This window comes from Musa acuminata, chromosome BXJ1-1 (assembly GCF_036884655.1).
Source record: "Musa acuminata AAA Group cultivar baxijiao chromosome BXJ1-1, Cavendish_Baxijiao_AAA, whole genome shotgun sequence".
Taxonomy (NCBI): Eukaryota; Viridiplantae; Streptophyta; class Magnoliopsida; order Zingiberales; family Musaceae; genus Musa; species Musa acuminata.
In genome coordinates, this window is record NC_088327.1 from 15290345 (window position 1) to 15307525 (window position 17181).

Below are 17181 nucleotides of genomic sequence, written 5' to 3' on the forward strand. Positions count from 1 at the left end.
GAGGCATGGGTTCGATTCCTCGTACCTCCATGTTATAGTGATATCGAATATTAGTTTGATTTAATCATACTATATTTTAAGTTCAAAACTATTTTAAACCTATATAATATCTGTAATGTTATTGATATTCTAATCATTATACTAGTTAAATTGAGATAATTTTTAATTATAATAATCTTAGTTAGAGTCTCGATATTGTACTTTCACATTGAATTTTTTTATATTTTATTTTTATATAAATAAAAGATAATATCATATATGAATAATAACTTGAGAGTGTAGCTCATATGGTAGAGCGCTTGTTTCGCATGCAAGAGGCACGGGTTCGATTCCTCGCACCTCTATGTTATGGTGAGATTAAATATTAATTTGATTTTATCATACCATATTTTAAGTATAAAAATATTTTAAACCTATATAATATCTATAATGTTATTGATATTCTAATCATTATAATAGTTAAATGGAGATACCTTTTTAATTATATTAATCTCTGTTAGAGGCTCGATTTTGTACTTTCATAATAAATTTTTTTATATTTTATTTTTAGATAAATCGAAAATGATGTTTTATATAAATTATAATTTGGGGGTATAGCTCATATGGTAGAGCGCTTGCTTTGCATGCAAGAGGCACGGGGTTCGATTCCCCGCACCTCCATGTTATGGTGAGATTAAATATTAATTTGATTTTATCATACCATATTTTAAATTTAAAAATATTTTAAACCTATATAATATCTATAATGTTATTGATATTCTAATCATTATAATAGTTAAATGGAGATACCTTTTTAATTATATTAATCTCTGTTAGAGGCTCGCTTTTGTACTTTCACAATAAATTTTTTTATATTTTATTTTTAGATAAATCGAAGATTATGTTTTATATAAATTATAGCATGGGTGTGTATTTCATTTAGTAAAGCTCTCGCTTTGCATGCGAGAGGCACGGGTTCGATTCCCCGTACCTCCATGTTATAGTGATATCGAATATTAGTTTGATTTAATCATACTATATTTTAAGTTCAAAACTATTTTAAACCTATATAATATCTATAATGTTATTGATATTCTAATCATTATACTAGTTAAATTGAGATAATTTTTAATTATAATAATCTTAGTTAGAGTCTCGATATTGTACTTTCACATTGAATTTTTTTATATTTTATTTTTATATAAATAGAAGATAATATCATATATAAATAATAACTTCGGAGTGTAGTTCATATGGTAGAGCGCTTGCTTCGCATGAAAGAGGCATGGGGTTCAATTCCCCGCACATCCATGTTATGGTGAGATTAAATATTAATTTGATTTTATCATACCATATTTTAAGTATAAAAATATTTTAAACCTATATAATATCTATAATGTTATTGATATTCTAATCATTATAATAGTTAAATGGAGATACCTTTTTAATTATATTAATCTCTGTTAGAGGCTCGATTTTGTACTTTCATAATAAATTTTTTTATATTTTATTTTTAGATAAATCGAAGATGATGTTTTATATAAATTATAACTTGGGGGTGTAGCTCATATGGTAGAGCGCTTGCTTCGCATGCAAGAGGCACAGGGTTCGATTCCCCGCACCTCCATGTTATGGTGAGATTAAATATTAATTTGATTTTATCATACCATATTTTAAGTATAAAAATATTTTAAACCTATATAATATTTATAATGTTATTGATATTCTAATCATTATAATAGTTAAATTGAGATACCTTTTTAATTATATTAATCTCTGTTAAAGGCTCGCTTTTGTACTTTCATAATAAATTTTTTTATATTTTATTTTTAGATAAATCGAAGATTATGTTTTATATAAATTATAGCATGGGTGTGTATTTCATTTAGTAAAGCTCTCGCTTTGCATGCGAGAGGCACGGGTTCGATTCCCCGTACCTCAATGTTATAGTGATATCGAATATTAGTTTGATTTAATCATACTATATTTTAAGTTCAAAACTATTTTAAACCTATATAATATCTATAATGTTATTGATATTCTAATCATTATACTAGTTAAATTGAGATAATTTTTAATTATAATAATCTTAGTTAGAGTCTCGATATTGTACTTTCACATTTAATTTTTTTATATTTTATTTTTATATAAATAGAAGATAATATCATATATAAATAATAACTTTGGAGTGTAGTTCATATGGTAGAGCGCTTGCTTCGCATGAAAGAGGCACGAGGTTCAATTCCCCGCACATCCATGTTATGGTGAGATTAAATATTAATTTGATTTTATCATACCATATTTTAAGTATAAAAATATTTTAAACCTATATAATATCTATAATGTTATTGATATTCTAATCATTATAATAGTTAAATGAAGATACCTTTTTAATTATATTAATCTCTGTTAGAGGCTCGATTTTGTACTTTCACAATAAATTTTTTTATATTTTATTTTTAGATAAATCGAAGATGATGTTTTATATAAATTATAGCATTGGTGTGTATTTCATTTAGTAAAGCTCTCGCTTTGCATGCGAGAGGCATGGGTTCGATTCCTCGTACCTCCATGTTATAGTGATATCGAATATTAGTTTGATTTAATCATACTATATTTTAAGTTCAAAACTATTTTAAACCTATATAATATCTGTAATGTTATTGATATTCTAATCATTATACTAGTTAAATTGAGATAATTTTTAATTATAATAATCTTAGTTAGAGTCTCGATATTGTACTTTCACATTGAATTTTTTTATATTTTATTTTTATATAAATAAAAGATAATATCATATATGAATAATAACTTGAGAGTGTAGCTCATATGGTAGAGCGCTTGTTTCGCATGCAAGAGGCACGGGTTCGATTCCTCGCACCTCTATGTTATGGTGAGATTAAATATTAATTTGATTTTATCATACCATATTTTAAGTATAAAAATATTTTAAACCTATATAATATCTATAATGTTATTGATATTCTAATCATTATAATAGTTAAATGGAGATACCTTTTTAATTATATTAATCTCTGTTAGAGGCTCGATTTTGTACTTTCATAATAAATTTTTTTATATTTTATTTTTAGATAAATCGAAAATGATGTTTTATATAAATTATAATTTGGGGGTATAGCTCATATGGTAGAGCGCTTGCTTTGCATGCAAGAGGCACGGGGTTCGATTCCCTGCACCTCCATGTTATGGTGAGATTAAATATTAATTTGATTTTATCATACCATATTTTAAATTTAAAAATATTTTAAACCTATATAATATCTATAATGTTATTGATATTCTAATCATTATAATAGTTAAATGGAGATACCTTTTTAATTATATTAATCTCTGTTAGAGGCTCGCTTTTGTACTTTCACAATAAATTTTTTTATATTTTATTTTTAGATAAATCGAAGATTATGTTTTATATAAATTATAGCATGGGTGTGTATTTCATTTAGTAAAGCTCTCGCTTTGCATGCGAGAGGCACGGGTTCGATTCCCCGTACCTCCATGTTATAGTGATATCGAATATTAGTTTGATTTAATCATACTATATTTTAAGTTCAAAACTATTTTAAACCTATATAATATCTATAATGTTATTGATATTCTAATCATTATACTAGTTAAATTTAGATAATTTTTAATTATAATAATCTTAGTTAGAGTCTCGATATTGTACTTTCACATTGAATTTTTTTATATTTTATTTTTATATAAATAGAAGATAATATCATATATAAATAATAACTTCGGAGTGTAGTTCATATGGTAGAGCGCTTGCTTCGCATGAAAGAGGCATGGGGTTCAATTCCCCGCACATCCATGTTATGGTGAGATTAAATATTAATTTGATTTTATCATACCATATTTTAAGTATAAAAATATTTTAAACCTATATAATATCTATAATGTTATTGATATTCTAATCATTATAATAGTTAAATGGAGATACCTTTTTAATTATATTAATCTCTGTTAGAGGCTCGATTTTGTACTTTCATAATAAATTTTTTTATATTTTATTTTTAGATAAATCGAAGATGATGTTTTATATAAATTATAACTTGGGGGTGTAGCTCATATGGTAGAGCGCTTGCTTCGCATGCAAGAGGCACGGGGTTCGATTCCCCGCACCTCCATGTTATGGTGAGATTAAATATTAATTTGATTTTATCATACCATATTTTAAGTATAAAAATATTTTAAACCTATATAATATCTATAATGTTATTGATATTCTAATCATTATAATAGTTAAATTGAGATACCTTTTTAATTATATTAATCTCTGTTAGAGGCTCGCTTTTGTACTTTCATAATAAATTTTTTTATATTTTATTTTTAGATAAATCGAAGATTATGTTTTATATAAATTATAGCATGGGTGTGTATTTCATTTAGTAAAGCTCTCGCTTTGCATGCGAGAGGCACGGGTTCGATTCCCCGTACCTCAATGTTATAGTGATATCGAATATTAGTTTAATTTAATCATACTATATTTTAAGTTCAAAACTATTTTAAACCTATATAATATCTATAATGTTATTGATATTCTAATCATTATACTAGTTAAATTGAGATAATTTTTAATTATAATAATCTTAGTTAGAGTCTCGATATTGTACTTTCACATTTAATTTTTTTATATTTTATTTTTATATAAATAGAAGATAATATCATATATAAATAATAACTTTGGAGTGTAGTTCATATGGTAGAGCGCTTGCTTCGCATGAAAGAGGCACGAGGTTCAATTCCCCGCACATCCATGTTATGGTGAGATTAAATATTAATTTGATTTTATCATACCATATTTTAAGTATAAAAATATTTTAAACCTATATAATATCTATAATGTTATTGATATTCTAATCATTATAATAGTTAAATGAAGATACCTTTTTAATTATATTAATCTCTGTTAGAGGCTCGATTTTGTACTTTCACAATAAATTTTTTTATATTTTATTTTTAGATAAATCGAAGATGATGTTTTATATAAATTATAGCATTGGTGTGTATTTCATTTAGTAAAGCTCTCGCTTTGCATGCGAGAGGCATGGGTTCGATTCCTCGTACCTCCATGTTATAGTGATATCGAATATTAGTTTGATTTAATCATACTATATTTTAAGTTCAAAACTATTTTAAACCTATATAATATCTGTAATGTTATTGATATTCTAATCATTATACTAGTTAAATTGAGATAATTTTTAATTATAATAATCTTAGTTAGAGTCTCGATATTGTACTTTCACATTGAATTTTTTTATATTTTATTTTTATATAAATAAAAGACAATATCATATATGAATAATAACTTGAGAGTGTAGCTCATATGGTAGAGCGCTTGTTTCGCATGCAAGAGGCACGGGTTCGATTCCTCGCACCTCTATGTTATGGTGAGATTAAATATTAATTTGATTTTATCATACCATATTTTAAGTATAAAAATATTTTAAACCTATATAATATCTATAATGTTATTGATATTCTAATCATTATAATAGTTAAATGGAGATACCTTTTTAATTATATTAATCTCTGTTAGAGGCTCGATTTTGTACTTTCATAATAAATTTTTTTATATTTTATTTTTAGATAAATCGAAAATGATGTTTTATATAAATTATAATTTGGGGGTATAGCTCATATGGTAGAGCGCTTGCTTTGCATGCAAGAGGCACGGGGTTCGATTCCCCGCACCTCCATGTTATGGTGAGATTAAATATTAATTTGATTTTATCATACCATATTTTAAATTTAAAAATATTTTAAACCTATATAATATCTATAATGTTATTGATATTCTAATCATTATAATAGTTAAATGGAGATACCTTTTTAATTATATTAATCTCTGTTAGAGGCTCGCTTTTGTACTTTCACAATAAATTTTTTTATATTTTATTTTTAGATAAATCGAAGATTATGTTTTATATAAATTATAGCATGGGTGTGTATTTCATTTAGTAAAGCTCTCGCTTTGCATGCGAGAGGCACGGGTTCGATTCCCCGTACCTCCATGTTATAGTGATATCGAATATTAGTTTGATTTAATCATACTATATTTTAAGTTCAAAACTATTTTAAACCTATATAATATCTATAATGTTATTGATATTCTAATCATTATACTAGTTAAATTGAGATAATTTTTAATTATATTAATCTCTGTTAGAGGATCGATTTTGTACTTTCATAATCAATTTTTTTATATTTTATTTTTAGATAAATCGAAGATGATGTTTTATATAAATTATAACTTGGGGGTTTAGCTCATATGGTAGAGCGCTTGCTTCGCATGCAAGAGGCACGGGGTTTGATTCCCCGCACCTCCATGTTATGGTGAGATTAAATATTAATTTGATTTTATCATACCATATTTTAAGTATAAAAATATTTTAAACCTATATAATATCTATAATGTTATTGATATTCTAATCATTATAATAGTTAAATGGAGATACCTTTTTAATTATATTAATCTCTGTTAGAGGCTCGATTTTGTACTTTCATAATCAATTTTTTTATATTTTATTTTTAGATAAATCGAAGATGATGTTTTATATAAATTATAACTTGGGGGTTTAGCTCATATGGTAGAGCGCTTGCTTCGCATGCAAGAGGCACGGGGTTCGATTCCCCGCACCTCCATGTTATGGTGAGATTAAATATTAATTTGATTTTATCATACCATATTTTAAGTATAAAAATATTTTAAACCTATATAATATCTATAATGTTATTGATATTCTAATCATTATAATAGTTAAATGGAGATACCTTTTTAATTATATTAATCTCTGTTAGAGGCTCGCTTTTGTACTTTCATAATAAATTTTTTTATATTTTATTTTTAGATAAATCGAAGATTATGTTTTATATAAATTATAGCATGGGTGTGTATTTCATTTAGTAAAGCTCTCGCTTTGCATGCGAGAGGCACGGGTTCGATTCCCCGTACCTCCATGTTATAGTGATATCGAATATTAGTTTGATTTAATCATACTATATTTTAAGTTCAAAATTATTTTAAACCTATATAATATCTATAATGTTATTGATATTCTAATCATTATACTAGTTAAATTGAGATAATTTTTAATTATAATAATCTTAGTTAGAGTCTCGATATTGTACTTTCACATTTAATTTTTTTATATTTTATTTTTATATAAATAGAAGATAATATCATATATAAATAATAACTTCGGAGTGTAGTTCATATGGTAGAGCGCTTGCTTCGCATGAAAGAGGCACGGGGTTCAATTCCCCGCACATCCATGTTATGGTGAGATTAAATATTAATTTGATTTTATCATACCATATTTTAAGTATAAAAATATTTTAAACCTATATAATATCTATAATGTTATTGATATTCTAATCATTATAATAGTTAAATGGAGATACCTTTTTAATTATATTAATCTCTGTTAGAGGCTCGATTTTGTACTTTCACAATAAATTTTTTTATATTTTATTTTTAGATAAATCGAAGATGATGTTTTATATAAATTATAGCATTGGTGTGTATTTCATTTAGTAAAGCTCTCGCTTTGCATGCGAGAGGCATGGGTTCGATTCCTCGTACATCCATGTTATAGTGATATCGAATATTAGTTTGATTTAATCATACTATATTTTAAGTTCAAAACTATTTTAAACCTATATAATATCTATAATGTTATTGATATTCTAATCATTATACTAGTTAAATTGAGATAATTTTTAATTATAATAATCTTAGTTAGAGTCTCGATATTGTACTTTCACATTGAATTTTTTTATATTTTATTTTTATATAAATCGAAGATAATATCATATATAAATAATAATTTGGGAGTGTAGCTCATATGGTAGAGCGCTTGCTTCGCATGCAAGAGGCATAGGGTTCGACTCCCCGCACTTCCATGTTATGGTGAGATAAATTATTAATTTGATTTTATCATACCATATTTTAAGTATAAAAATATTTTAAACCTATATAATATTTATAATTTTATTGATATTCTAATCATTATAATAGTTAAATGGAGATACCTTTTTAATTATATTAATCTCTGTTAGAGGCTCGATTTTGTACTTTCATAATCAATTTTTTTATATTTTATTTTTAGATAAATCGAAGATGATGTTTTATATAAATTATAACTTGGGGGTTTAGCTCATATGGTAGAGCGCTTGCTTCGCATGCAAGAGGCACGGGGTTCGATTCCCCGCACCTCCATGTTATGGTGAGATTAAATATTAATTTGATTTTATCATACCATATTTTAAGTATAAAAATATTTTAAACCTATATAATATCTATAAAGTTATTGATATTCTAATCATTATAATAGTTAAATGGAGATACCTTTTTAATTATATTAATCTCTGTTAGAGGCTCGATTTTGTACTTTCACAATAAATTTTTTTATATTTTATTTTTAGATAAATCGAAGATGATGTTTTATATAAATTATAACTTGGGGGTTTAACTCATATGGTAGAGCGCTTGCTTCGCATGCAAGAGGCACGGGGTTCGATTCCCCGCACCTCCATGTTATGGTGAGATTAAATATTAATTTGATTTTATCATACCAAATTTTAAGTTTAAAAATATTTTAAACCTATATAATATCTATAATGTTATTGATATTCTAATCATTATAATAGTTAAATGGAGATACCTTTTTAATTATATTAATCTCTGTTAAAGGCTCGATTTTGTACTTTCACAATAAATTTTTTTATATTTTATTTTTAGATAAATCGAAGATTATGTTTTATATAAATTATAGCATGGGTGTGTATTTCATTTAGTAAAGCTCTCGCTTTGCATGCGAGAAGCACGGGTTCGATTCCCCGTACCTCCATGTTATAGTGATATCGAATATTAGTTTGATTTAATCATACTATATTTTAAGTTCCAAACTATTTTAAACCTATATAATATCTATAATGTTATTAATATTCTAATCATTATACTAGTTAAATTGAGATAATTTTTAATTATAATAATCTTAGTTAGAGTCTCGATATTGTACTTTCACATTGAATTTTTTTATATTTTATTTTTATATAAATAGAAGATAATATCATATATAAATAATAATTTGGGAGTGTAGCTCATATGGTAGAGCGCTTGCTTCGCATGCAAGAGGCATAGGGTTCGACTCCCCGCACATCCATGTTATGGTGAGATAAATTATTAATTTGATTTTATCATACCATATTTTAAGTATAAAAATATTTTAAACCTATATAATATCTATAATGTTATTGATATTCTAATCATTATAATAGTTAAATGGAGATACCTTTTTAATTATATTAATCTCTGTTAGAGGTTCGATTTTGTACTTTCACAGTAAATTTTTTTATATTTTATTTTTAGATAAATCGAAAATGATGTTTTATATAAATTATAGCATGGGTGTGTATTTCATTTAGTAAAGCTCTCGCTTTGCATGCGAGAGGCACGGGTTCGATTCCCCGTACCTCCATGTTATAGTGATATCGAATATTAGTTTGATTTAATCATACTATATTTTAAGTTCAAAACTATTTTAAACCTATATAATATTTATATAATTATTGATATTCTAATCATTATACTAGTTAAATTGAGATAATTTTTAATTCTAATAATCTTAGTTAGAGTCTCGATATTGTACTTTCACATTGAATTTTTTTATATTTTATTTATATATAAATAAAAGATAATATCATATATAAATAATAATTTGAGAGTGTAGCTCATGTGCTAGAGCGCTTGCTTCACATGCAAGAGGCACGGGGTTCGATTCCTCGCACCTCCATGTTATGGTGAGATTAAATATTAATTTGATTTTATCATACCATATTTTAAGTTTAAAAATATTTTAAACCTATATAATATCTATAATGTTATTGATATTCTAATCATTATAATAGTTAAATGGAGATACCATTTTAATTATATTAATCTCTGTTAGAGGCTCGATTTTGTACTTTCACAATAAATTTTTTTATATTTTATTTTTAGATAAATCGAAGATGATGTTTTATATAAATTATAGCATTGGTGTGTATTTCATTTAGTAAAGCTGTCGCTTTGCATGCGAGAGGCATGGGTTCGATTCCCCGTACCTCCATGTTATAGTGATATCGAATATTAGTTTGATTTAATCATACTATATTTTAAGTTCAAAACTATTTTAAACCTATATAATATCTATAATGTTATTGATATTCTAATCATTATACTAGTTAAATTGAGATAATTTTTAATTATAATAATCTTAGTTAGAGTCTCGATATTGTACTTTCACATTGAATTTTTTTATATTTTATTTTTATATAAATCGAAGATAATATCATATATAACTAATAATTTGGGAGTGTAGCTCATATGGTAGAGCGCTTGCTTCGCATGCAAGAGGCATAGGGTTCGACTCCCCGCACCTCCATGTTATGGTGAGATAAATTATTAATTTGATTTTATCATACCATATTTTAAGTATAAAAATATTTTAAACCTCTATAATATTTATAATGTTATTGATATTCTAATCATTATAATAGTTAAATGGAGTTACTTTTTTAATTATATTAATCTCTGTTAGAGGCTCGATTTTGTACTTTCATAATCAATTTTTTTATATTTTATTTTTAGATAAATCGAAGATGATGTTTTATATAAATTATAACTTGGGGGTTTAGCTCATATGGTAGAGCGCTTGCTTCGCATGCAAGAGGCACGGGGTTCGATTCCCCGCACCTCCATGTTATGGTGAGATTAAATATTAATTTGATTTTATCATACCATATTTTAAGTTTAAAAATATTTTAAACCTATATAATATCTATAATGTTATTGATATTCTAATCATTATAATAGTTAAATGGAGATACCTTTTTAATTATATTAATCTCGTTAGAGGCTCGATTTTGTACTTTCACAATAATTTTTTTTATATTTTATTTTTAGATAAATCGAAAATGATGTTTTATATAAATTATAACTTGGGGGTTTAGCTCATATGGTAGAGCGTTTGCTTCGCATGCAAGAGGCACGGGGTTCGATTCCCCGCACCTCCATGTTATGGTGAGATTAAATATTAATTTGATTTTATCATACCATATTTTAAGTTTAAAAATATTTTAAACCTATATAATATCTATAATGTTATTGATATTCTAATCATTATAATAGTTAAATGGAGATGCCTTTTTAATTATATTAATCTCGTTAGAGGCTCGATTTTGTACTTTCACAATAATTTTTTTTATATTTTATTTTTAGATAAATCGAAGATTATGTTTTATATAAATTATAACTTGGGGGTGTAGCTCATATGGTAGAGCGCTTGCTTCGCATTCAAGAGGCATGGGGTTCGATTCCCCGCACCTCCATGTTATGGTGAGATTAAATATTAATTTGATTTTATCATACCATATTTTAAGTTTAAAAATATTTTAAACCTATATAATATCTATAATGTTATTGATATTCTAATCATTATAATAGTTAAATAGAGATACCTTTTTAATTATATTAATCTCTGTTAGAGGCTCGATTTTGTACTTTCATAATAAATTTTTTTATATTTTATTTTTAGATAAATCGAAAATGATGTTTTATATAAATTATAATTTGATGGTATAGCTCATATGGTAGAGCGCTTGCTTTGCATGCAAGAGGCACGGGGTTCGATTCCCCGCACCTCCATGTTATGGGTGAGATTAAATATTAATTTGATTTTATCATACCATATTTTAAATTTAAAAATATTTTAAACCTATATAATTTCTATAATGTTATTGATATTCTAATCATTATAATAGTTAAATGGAGATACCTTTTTAATTATATTAATCTCTGTTAGAGGCTCGCTTTTGTACTTTCACAATAAATTTTTTTATATTTTATTTTTAGATAAATCGAAGATTATGTTTTATATAAATTATAGCATGGGTGTGTATTTCATTTAGTAAAGCTCTCGCTTTGCATGCGAGAGGCACGGGTTCGATTCCCCGTACCTCCATGTTATAGTGATATCGAATATTAGTTTGATTTAATCATACTATATTTTAAGTTCAAAACTATTTTAAACCTATATAATATCTATAATGTTATTGATATTCTAATCATTATACTAGTTAAATTGAGATAATTTTTAATTATAATAATCTTAGTTAGAGTCTCGATATTGTACTTTCACATTGAATTTTTTTATATTTTATTTTTATATAAATAGAAGATAATATCATATATAAATAATAACTTCGGAGTGTAGTTCATATGGTAGAGCGCTTGCTTCGCATGAAAGAGGCATGGGGTTCAATTCCCCGCACATCCATGTTATGGTGAGATTAAATATTAATTTGATTTTATCATACCATATTTTAAGTATAAAAATATTTTAAACCTATATAATATCTATAATGTTATTGATATTCTAATCATTATAATAGTTAAATGGAGAAACCTTTTTAATTATATTAATCTCTGTTAGAGGCTCGATTTTGTACTTTCATAATAAATTTTTTTATATTTTATTTTTAGATAAATCAAAGATGATGTTTTATATAAATTATAACTTGGGGTGTAGCTCATATGGTAGAGCGCTTGCTTCGCATGCAAGAGGCACGGGGTTCGATTCCCCGCACCTCCATGTTATGGTGAGATTAAATATTAATTTGATTTTATCATACCATATTTTAAGTATAAAAATATTTTAAACCTATATAATATCTATAATGTTATTGATATTCTAATCATTATAATAGTTAAATGGAGATACCTTTTTAATTATATTAATCTCTGTTAGAGGCTCGTTTTTGTACTTTCATAATAAATTTTTTTATATTTTATTTTTAGATAAATCGAAGATTATGTTTTATATAAATTATAGCATGGGTGTGTATTTCATTTAGTAAAGCTCTCGCTTTGCATGCGAGAGGCACGGGTTCGATTCCCCGTACCTCCATGTTATAGTGATATCGAATATTAGTTTGATTTAATCATACTATATTTTAAGTTCAAAACTATTTTAAACCTATATAATATCTATAATGTTATTGATATTCTAATCATTATACTAGTTAAATTGAGATAATTTTTAATTATAATAATCTTAGTTAGAGTCTCGATATTGTACTTTCACATTTAATTTTTTTATATTTTATTTTTATATAAATAGAAGATAATATCATATATAAATAATAACTTCGGAGTGTAGTTCATATGGTAGAGCGCTTGCTTCGCATGAAAGAGGCACGGGGTTCAATTCCCCGCACATCCATGTTATGGTGAGATTAAATATTAATTTGATTTTATCATACCATATTTTAAGTATTAAAATATTTTAAACCTATATAATATCTATAATGTTATTGATATTCTAATCATTATAATAGTTAAATGGAGATACCTTTTTAATTATATTAATCTCTGTTAGAGGCTCGATTTTGTACTTTCACAATAAATTTTTTTATATTTTATTTTTAGATAAATCGAAGATGATGTTTTATATAAATTATAGCATTGGTGTGTATTTCATTTAGTAAAGCTCTCGCTTTGCATGCGAGAGGCATGGGTTCGATTCCCCGTACCTCCATGTTATAGTGATATCGAATATTAGTTTGATTTAATCATACTATATTTTAAGTTCAAAACTATTTTAAACCTATATAATATCTATAATGTTATTGATATTCTAATCATTATACTAGTTAAATTGAGATAATTTTTAATTATAATAATCTTAGTTAGAGTCTCGATATTGTACTTTCACATTGAATTTTTTTATATTTTATTTTTATATAAATCGAAGATAATATCATATATAAATAATAATTTGGGAGTGTAGCTCATATGGTAGAGCGCTTGCTTCGCATGCAAGAGGCATAGGGTTCGACTCCCCGCACCTCCATGTTATGGTGAGATAAATTATTAATTTGATTTTATCATACCATATTTTAAGTATAAAAATATTTTAAACCTATATAATATTTATAATGTTATTGATATTCTAATCATTATAATAGTTAAATAGAGATAATTTTTAATTATATTAATCTCTGTTAGAGGATCGATTTTGTACTTTCATAATCAATTTTTTTATATTTTATTTTTAGATAAATCGAAGATGATGTTTTATATAAATTATAACTTGGGGGTTTAGCTCATATGGTAGAGCGCTTGCTTCGCATGCAAGAGGCACGGGGTTCGATTCCCCGCACCTCCATGTTATGGTGAGATTAAATATTAATTTGATTTTATCATACCATATTTTAAGTATAAAAATATTTTAAACCTATATAATATCTATAAAGTTATTGATATTCTAATCATTATAATAGTTAAATGGAGATACCTTTTTAATTATATTAATCTCTGTTAGAGGCTCGATTTTGTACTTTCACAATAAATTTTTTTATATTTTATGTTTAGATAAATCGAAGATGATGTTTTATATAAATTATAGCATGGGTGTGTATTTCATTTAGTAAAGCTCTCGCTTCGTATGCAAGAGGCACGGGGTTCGATTCCCCGCACCTCCATGTTATAGTGATATTAAATATTAATTTGATTTTATTATACCATATTTTAAGTTTAAAAATATTTTAAACCTATATAATATCTATAATGTTATTGATATTCTAATCATTATAATAGTTAAATGGAGATACCTTTTTAATTATATTAATCTCTGTTAGAGGCTCGCTTTTGTACTTTCACAATAAATTTTTTTATATTTTATTTTTAGATAAATCGAAGATTATGTTTTATATAAATTATAGCATGGGTGTGTATTTCATTTAGTAAAGCTCTCGCTTTGCATGCGAGAGGCACGGGTTCGATTCCCCGTACCTCCATGTTATAGTGATATCGAATATTAGTTTGATTTAATCATACTATATTTTAAGTTCAAAACTATTTTAAACCTATATAATATCTATAATGTTATTGATATTCTAATCATTATACTAGTTAAATTGAGATAATTTTTAATTATAATAATCTTAGTTAGAGTCTCGATATTGTACTTTCACATTGAATTTTTTTATATTTTATTTTTATATAAATAGAAGATAATATCATATATAAATAATAATTTGGGAGTGTAGCTCATATGGTAGATCGCTTGCTTCGCATGCAAGAGGCATAGGGTTCGACACCCCGCACATCCATGTTATGGTGAGATTAATTATTAATTTGATTTTATCATACCATATTTTAAGTATAAAAATATTTTAAACCTATATAATATCTATAATGTTATTGATATTCTAATCATTATAATAGTTAAATGGAGATACCTTTTTAATTATATTAATCTCTGTTAGAGGCTCGATTTTGTACTTTCACAGTAAATTTTTTTATATTTTATTTTTAGATAAATCGAAGATAATGTTTTATATAAATTATAGCATGGGTGTGTATTTCATTTAGTAAAGCTCTCGCTTTGCATGCGAGAGGCACGGGTTCGATTCCCCGTACCTCCATGTTATAGTGATATCGAATATTAGTTTGATTTAATCATACTATATTTTAAGTTCAAAACTATTTTAAACCTATATAATATTTATAATATTATTGATATTCTAATCATTATACTAGTTAAATTTAGATAATTTTTAATTCTAATAATCTTAGTTAGAGTCTCGATATTGTACTTTCACATTGAATTTTTTTATATTTTATTTTTATATAAATAAAAGATAATATCATATATAAATAATAATTTTAGAGTGTAGAGCGCTTGGGGGTGTAGCTCATATGGTAGAGCGCTTGCTTCGCATGCAAGAGGCACGGGGTTCAATTCCCCGCACCTCCATGTTATGGTGAGATTAAATATTAATTTGATTTTATCAAACCATATTTTAAGTTTAAAAATATTTTAAACCTATATAATATCTATAATGTTATTGATATTCTAATCATTATAATAGTTAAATGGAGATGCCTTTTTAATTATATTAATCTCGTTAGAGGCTCGATTTTGTACTTTCACAATAATTTTTTTTATATTTTATTTTTAGATAAATCGAAGATTATGTTTTATATAAATTATAACTTGGGGGTGTAGCTCATATGGTAGAGCGCTTGCTTCGCATGCAAGAGGCACGGGGTTCGATTCCCCGCACCTCCATGTTATGGTGAGATTAAATATTAATTTGATTTTATCATCTCATATTTTAAGTTTAAAAATATTTTAAACCTATATAATATCTATAATGTTATTGATATTCTAATCATTATAATAGTTAAATGGAGATACCTTTTTAATTATATTAATCTCTGTTAGAGGCTCGATTTTGTACCTTCATAATCAATTTTTTTATATTTTATTTTTAGATAAATCGAAGATAATGTTTTATATAAATTATAACTTGGGGGTTTAGCTCATATGGTAGAGCGCTTGCTTCGCATGCAAGAGGCACGGGGTTCGATTCCCCGCACCTCCATGTTATGGTGAGATTAAATATTAATTTGATTTTATCATACCAAATTTTAAGTTTAAAAATATTTTAAACCTATATAATATCTATAATGTTATTGATATTCTAATCATTATAATAGTTAAATGGAGATACCTTTTTAATTATATTAATCTCGTTAGAGGCTCGATTTTGTACTTTCACAATAATTTTTTTTATATTTTATTTTTAGATAAATCGAAGATTATGTTTTATATAAATTATAACTTGGGGGTTTAGCTCATATGGTAGAGCGTTTGCTTCGCATGCAAGAGGCACGGGGTTCGATTCCCCGCACCTCTATGTTATGGTGAGATTAAATATTAATTTGATTTTATCATACCATATTTTAAGTTTAAAAATATTTTAAACCTATATAATATCTATAATGTTATTGATATTCTAATCATTATAATAGTTAAATGGAGATACCTTTTTAATTATATTAATCTCTGTTAGTGGCTCGATTTTGTACTTTCATAATAAATTTTTTTATATTTTATTTTTAGATAAATCGAAAATGATGTTTTATATAAATTATAACTTGGGGGTATAGCTCATATGGTAGAGCGCTTGCTTTGCATGCAAGAGGCACGGGGTTCGATTTCCCGCACCTCAATGTTATGGTGAGATTAAATATTAATTTGATTTTATCATACCATATTTTAAGTTTAAAAATATTTTAAACCTATATAATATCTATAATGTTATTGATATTCTAATCATTATAAT

At 25.5% G+C, this 17181-nt stretch overlaps 13 non-coding genes across 13 annotated transcripts; all 13 read left to right on the forward strand.

The window, feature by feature from the left end:
- Positions 1-587: 587 nt before the first annotated feature.
- Positions 588-660, forward strand: TRNAA-UGC (transfer RNA alanine (anticodon UGC)). The gene has a single exon. It is a non-coding gene; the product is annotated as a tRNA-Ala (tRNA).
- An 873-nt stretch (positions 661-1533) lies between these two features.
- On the forward strand, positions 1534-1606 carry TRNAA-CGC (transfer RNA alanine (anticodon CGC)). The gene has a single exon. It is a non-coding gene; the product is annotated as a tRNA-Ala (tRNA).
- Positions 1607-3108: 1502 nt separating this feature from the next.
- TRNAA-UGC (transfer RNA alanine (anticodon UGC)) lies at positions 3109-3181 on the forward strand. The gene has a single exon. It is a non-coding gene; the product is annotated as a tRNA-Ala (tRNA).
- An 873-nt stretch (positions 3182-4054) lies between these two features.
- Positions 4055-4127, forward strand: TRNAA-CGC (transfer RNA alanine (anticodon CGC)). The gene has a single exon. It is a non-coding gene; the product is annotated as a tRNA-Ala (tRNA).
- Positions 4128-5629: 1502 nt separating this feature from the next.
- On the forward strand, positions 5630-5702 carry TRNAA-UGC (transfer RNA alanine (anticodon UGC)). The gene has a single exon. It is a non-coding gene; the product is annotated as a tRNA-Ala (tRNA).
- Positions 5703-6575: 873 nt separating this feature from the next.
- TRNAA-CGC (transfer RNA alanine (anticodon CGC)) lies at positions 6576-6648 on the forward strand. The gene has a single exon. It is a non-coding gene; the product is annotated as a tRNA-Ala (tRNA).
- Positions 6649-8151: 1503 nt separating this feature from the next.
- On the forward strand, positions 8152-8224 carry TRNAA-CGC (transfer RNA alanine (anticodon CGC)). Its single transcript has one exon. It is a non-coding gene; the product is annotated as a tRNA-Ala (tRNA).
- A 2449-nt stretch (positions 8225-10673) lies between these two features.
- Positions 10674-10746, forward strand: TRNAA-CGC (transfer RNA alanine (anticodon CGC)). The gene has a single exon. It is a non-coding gene; the product is annotated as a tRNA-Ala (tRNA).
- Positions 10747-10988: 242 nt separating this feature from the next.
- On the forward strand, positions 10989-11061 carry TRNAA-CGC (transfer RNA alanine (anticodon CGC)). Its single transcript has one exon. It is a non-coding gene; the product is annotated as a tRNA-Ala (tRNA).
- A 3079-nt stretch (positions 11062-14140) lies between these two features.
- On the forward strand, positions 14141-14213 carry TRNAA-CGC (transfer RNA alanine (anticodon CGC)). Its single transcript has one exon. It is a non-coding gene; the product is annotated as a tRNA-Ala (tRNA).
- Positions 14214-15733: 1520 nt separating this feature from the next.
- Positions 15734-15806, forward strand: TRNAA-CGC (transfer RNA alanine (anticodon CGC)). The gene has a single exon. It is a non-coding gene; the product is annotated as a tRNA-Ala (tRNA).
- Positions 15807-16048: 242 nt separating this feature from the next.
- TRNAA-CGC (transfer RNA alanine (anticodon CGC)) lies at positions 16049-16121 on the forward strand. Its single transcript has one exon. It is a non-coding gene; the product is annotated as a tRNA-Ala (tRNA).
- A 243-nt stretch (positions 16122-16364) lies between these two features.
- TRNAA-CGC (transfer RNA alanine (anticodon CGC)) lies at positions 16365-16437 on the forward strand. Its single transcript has one exon. It is a non-coding gene; the product is annotated as a tRNA-Ala (tRNA).
- Positions 16438-17181: the final 744 nt, after the last annotated feature.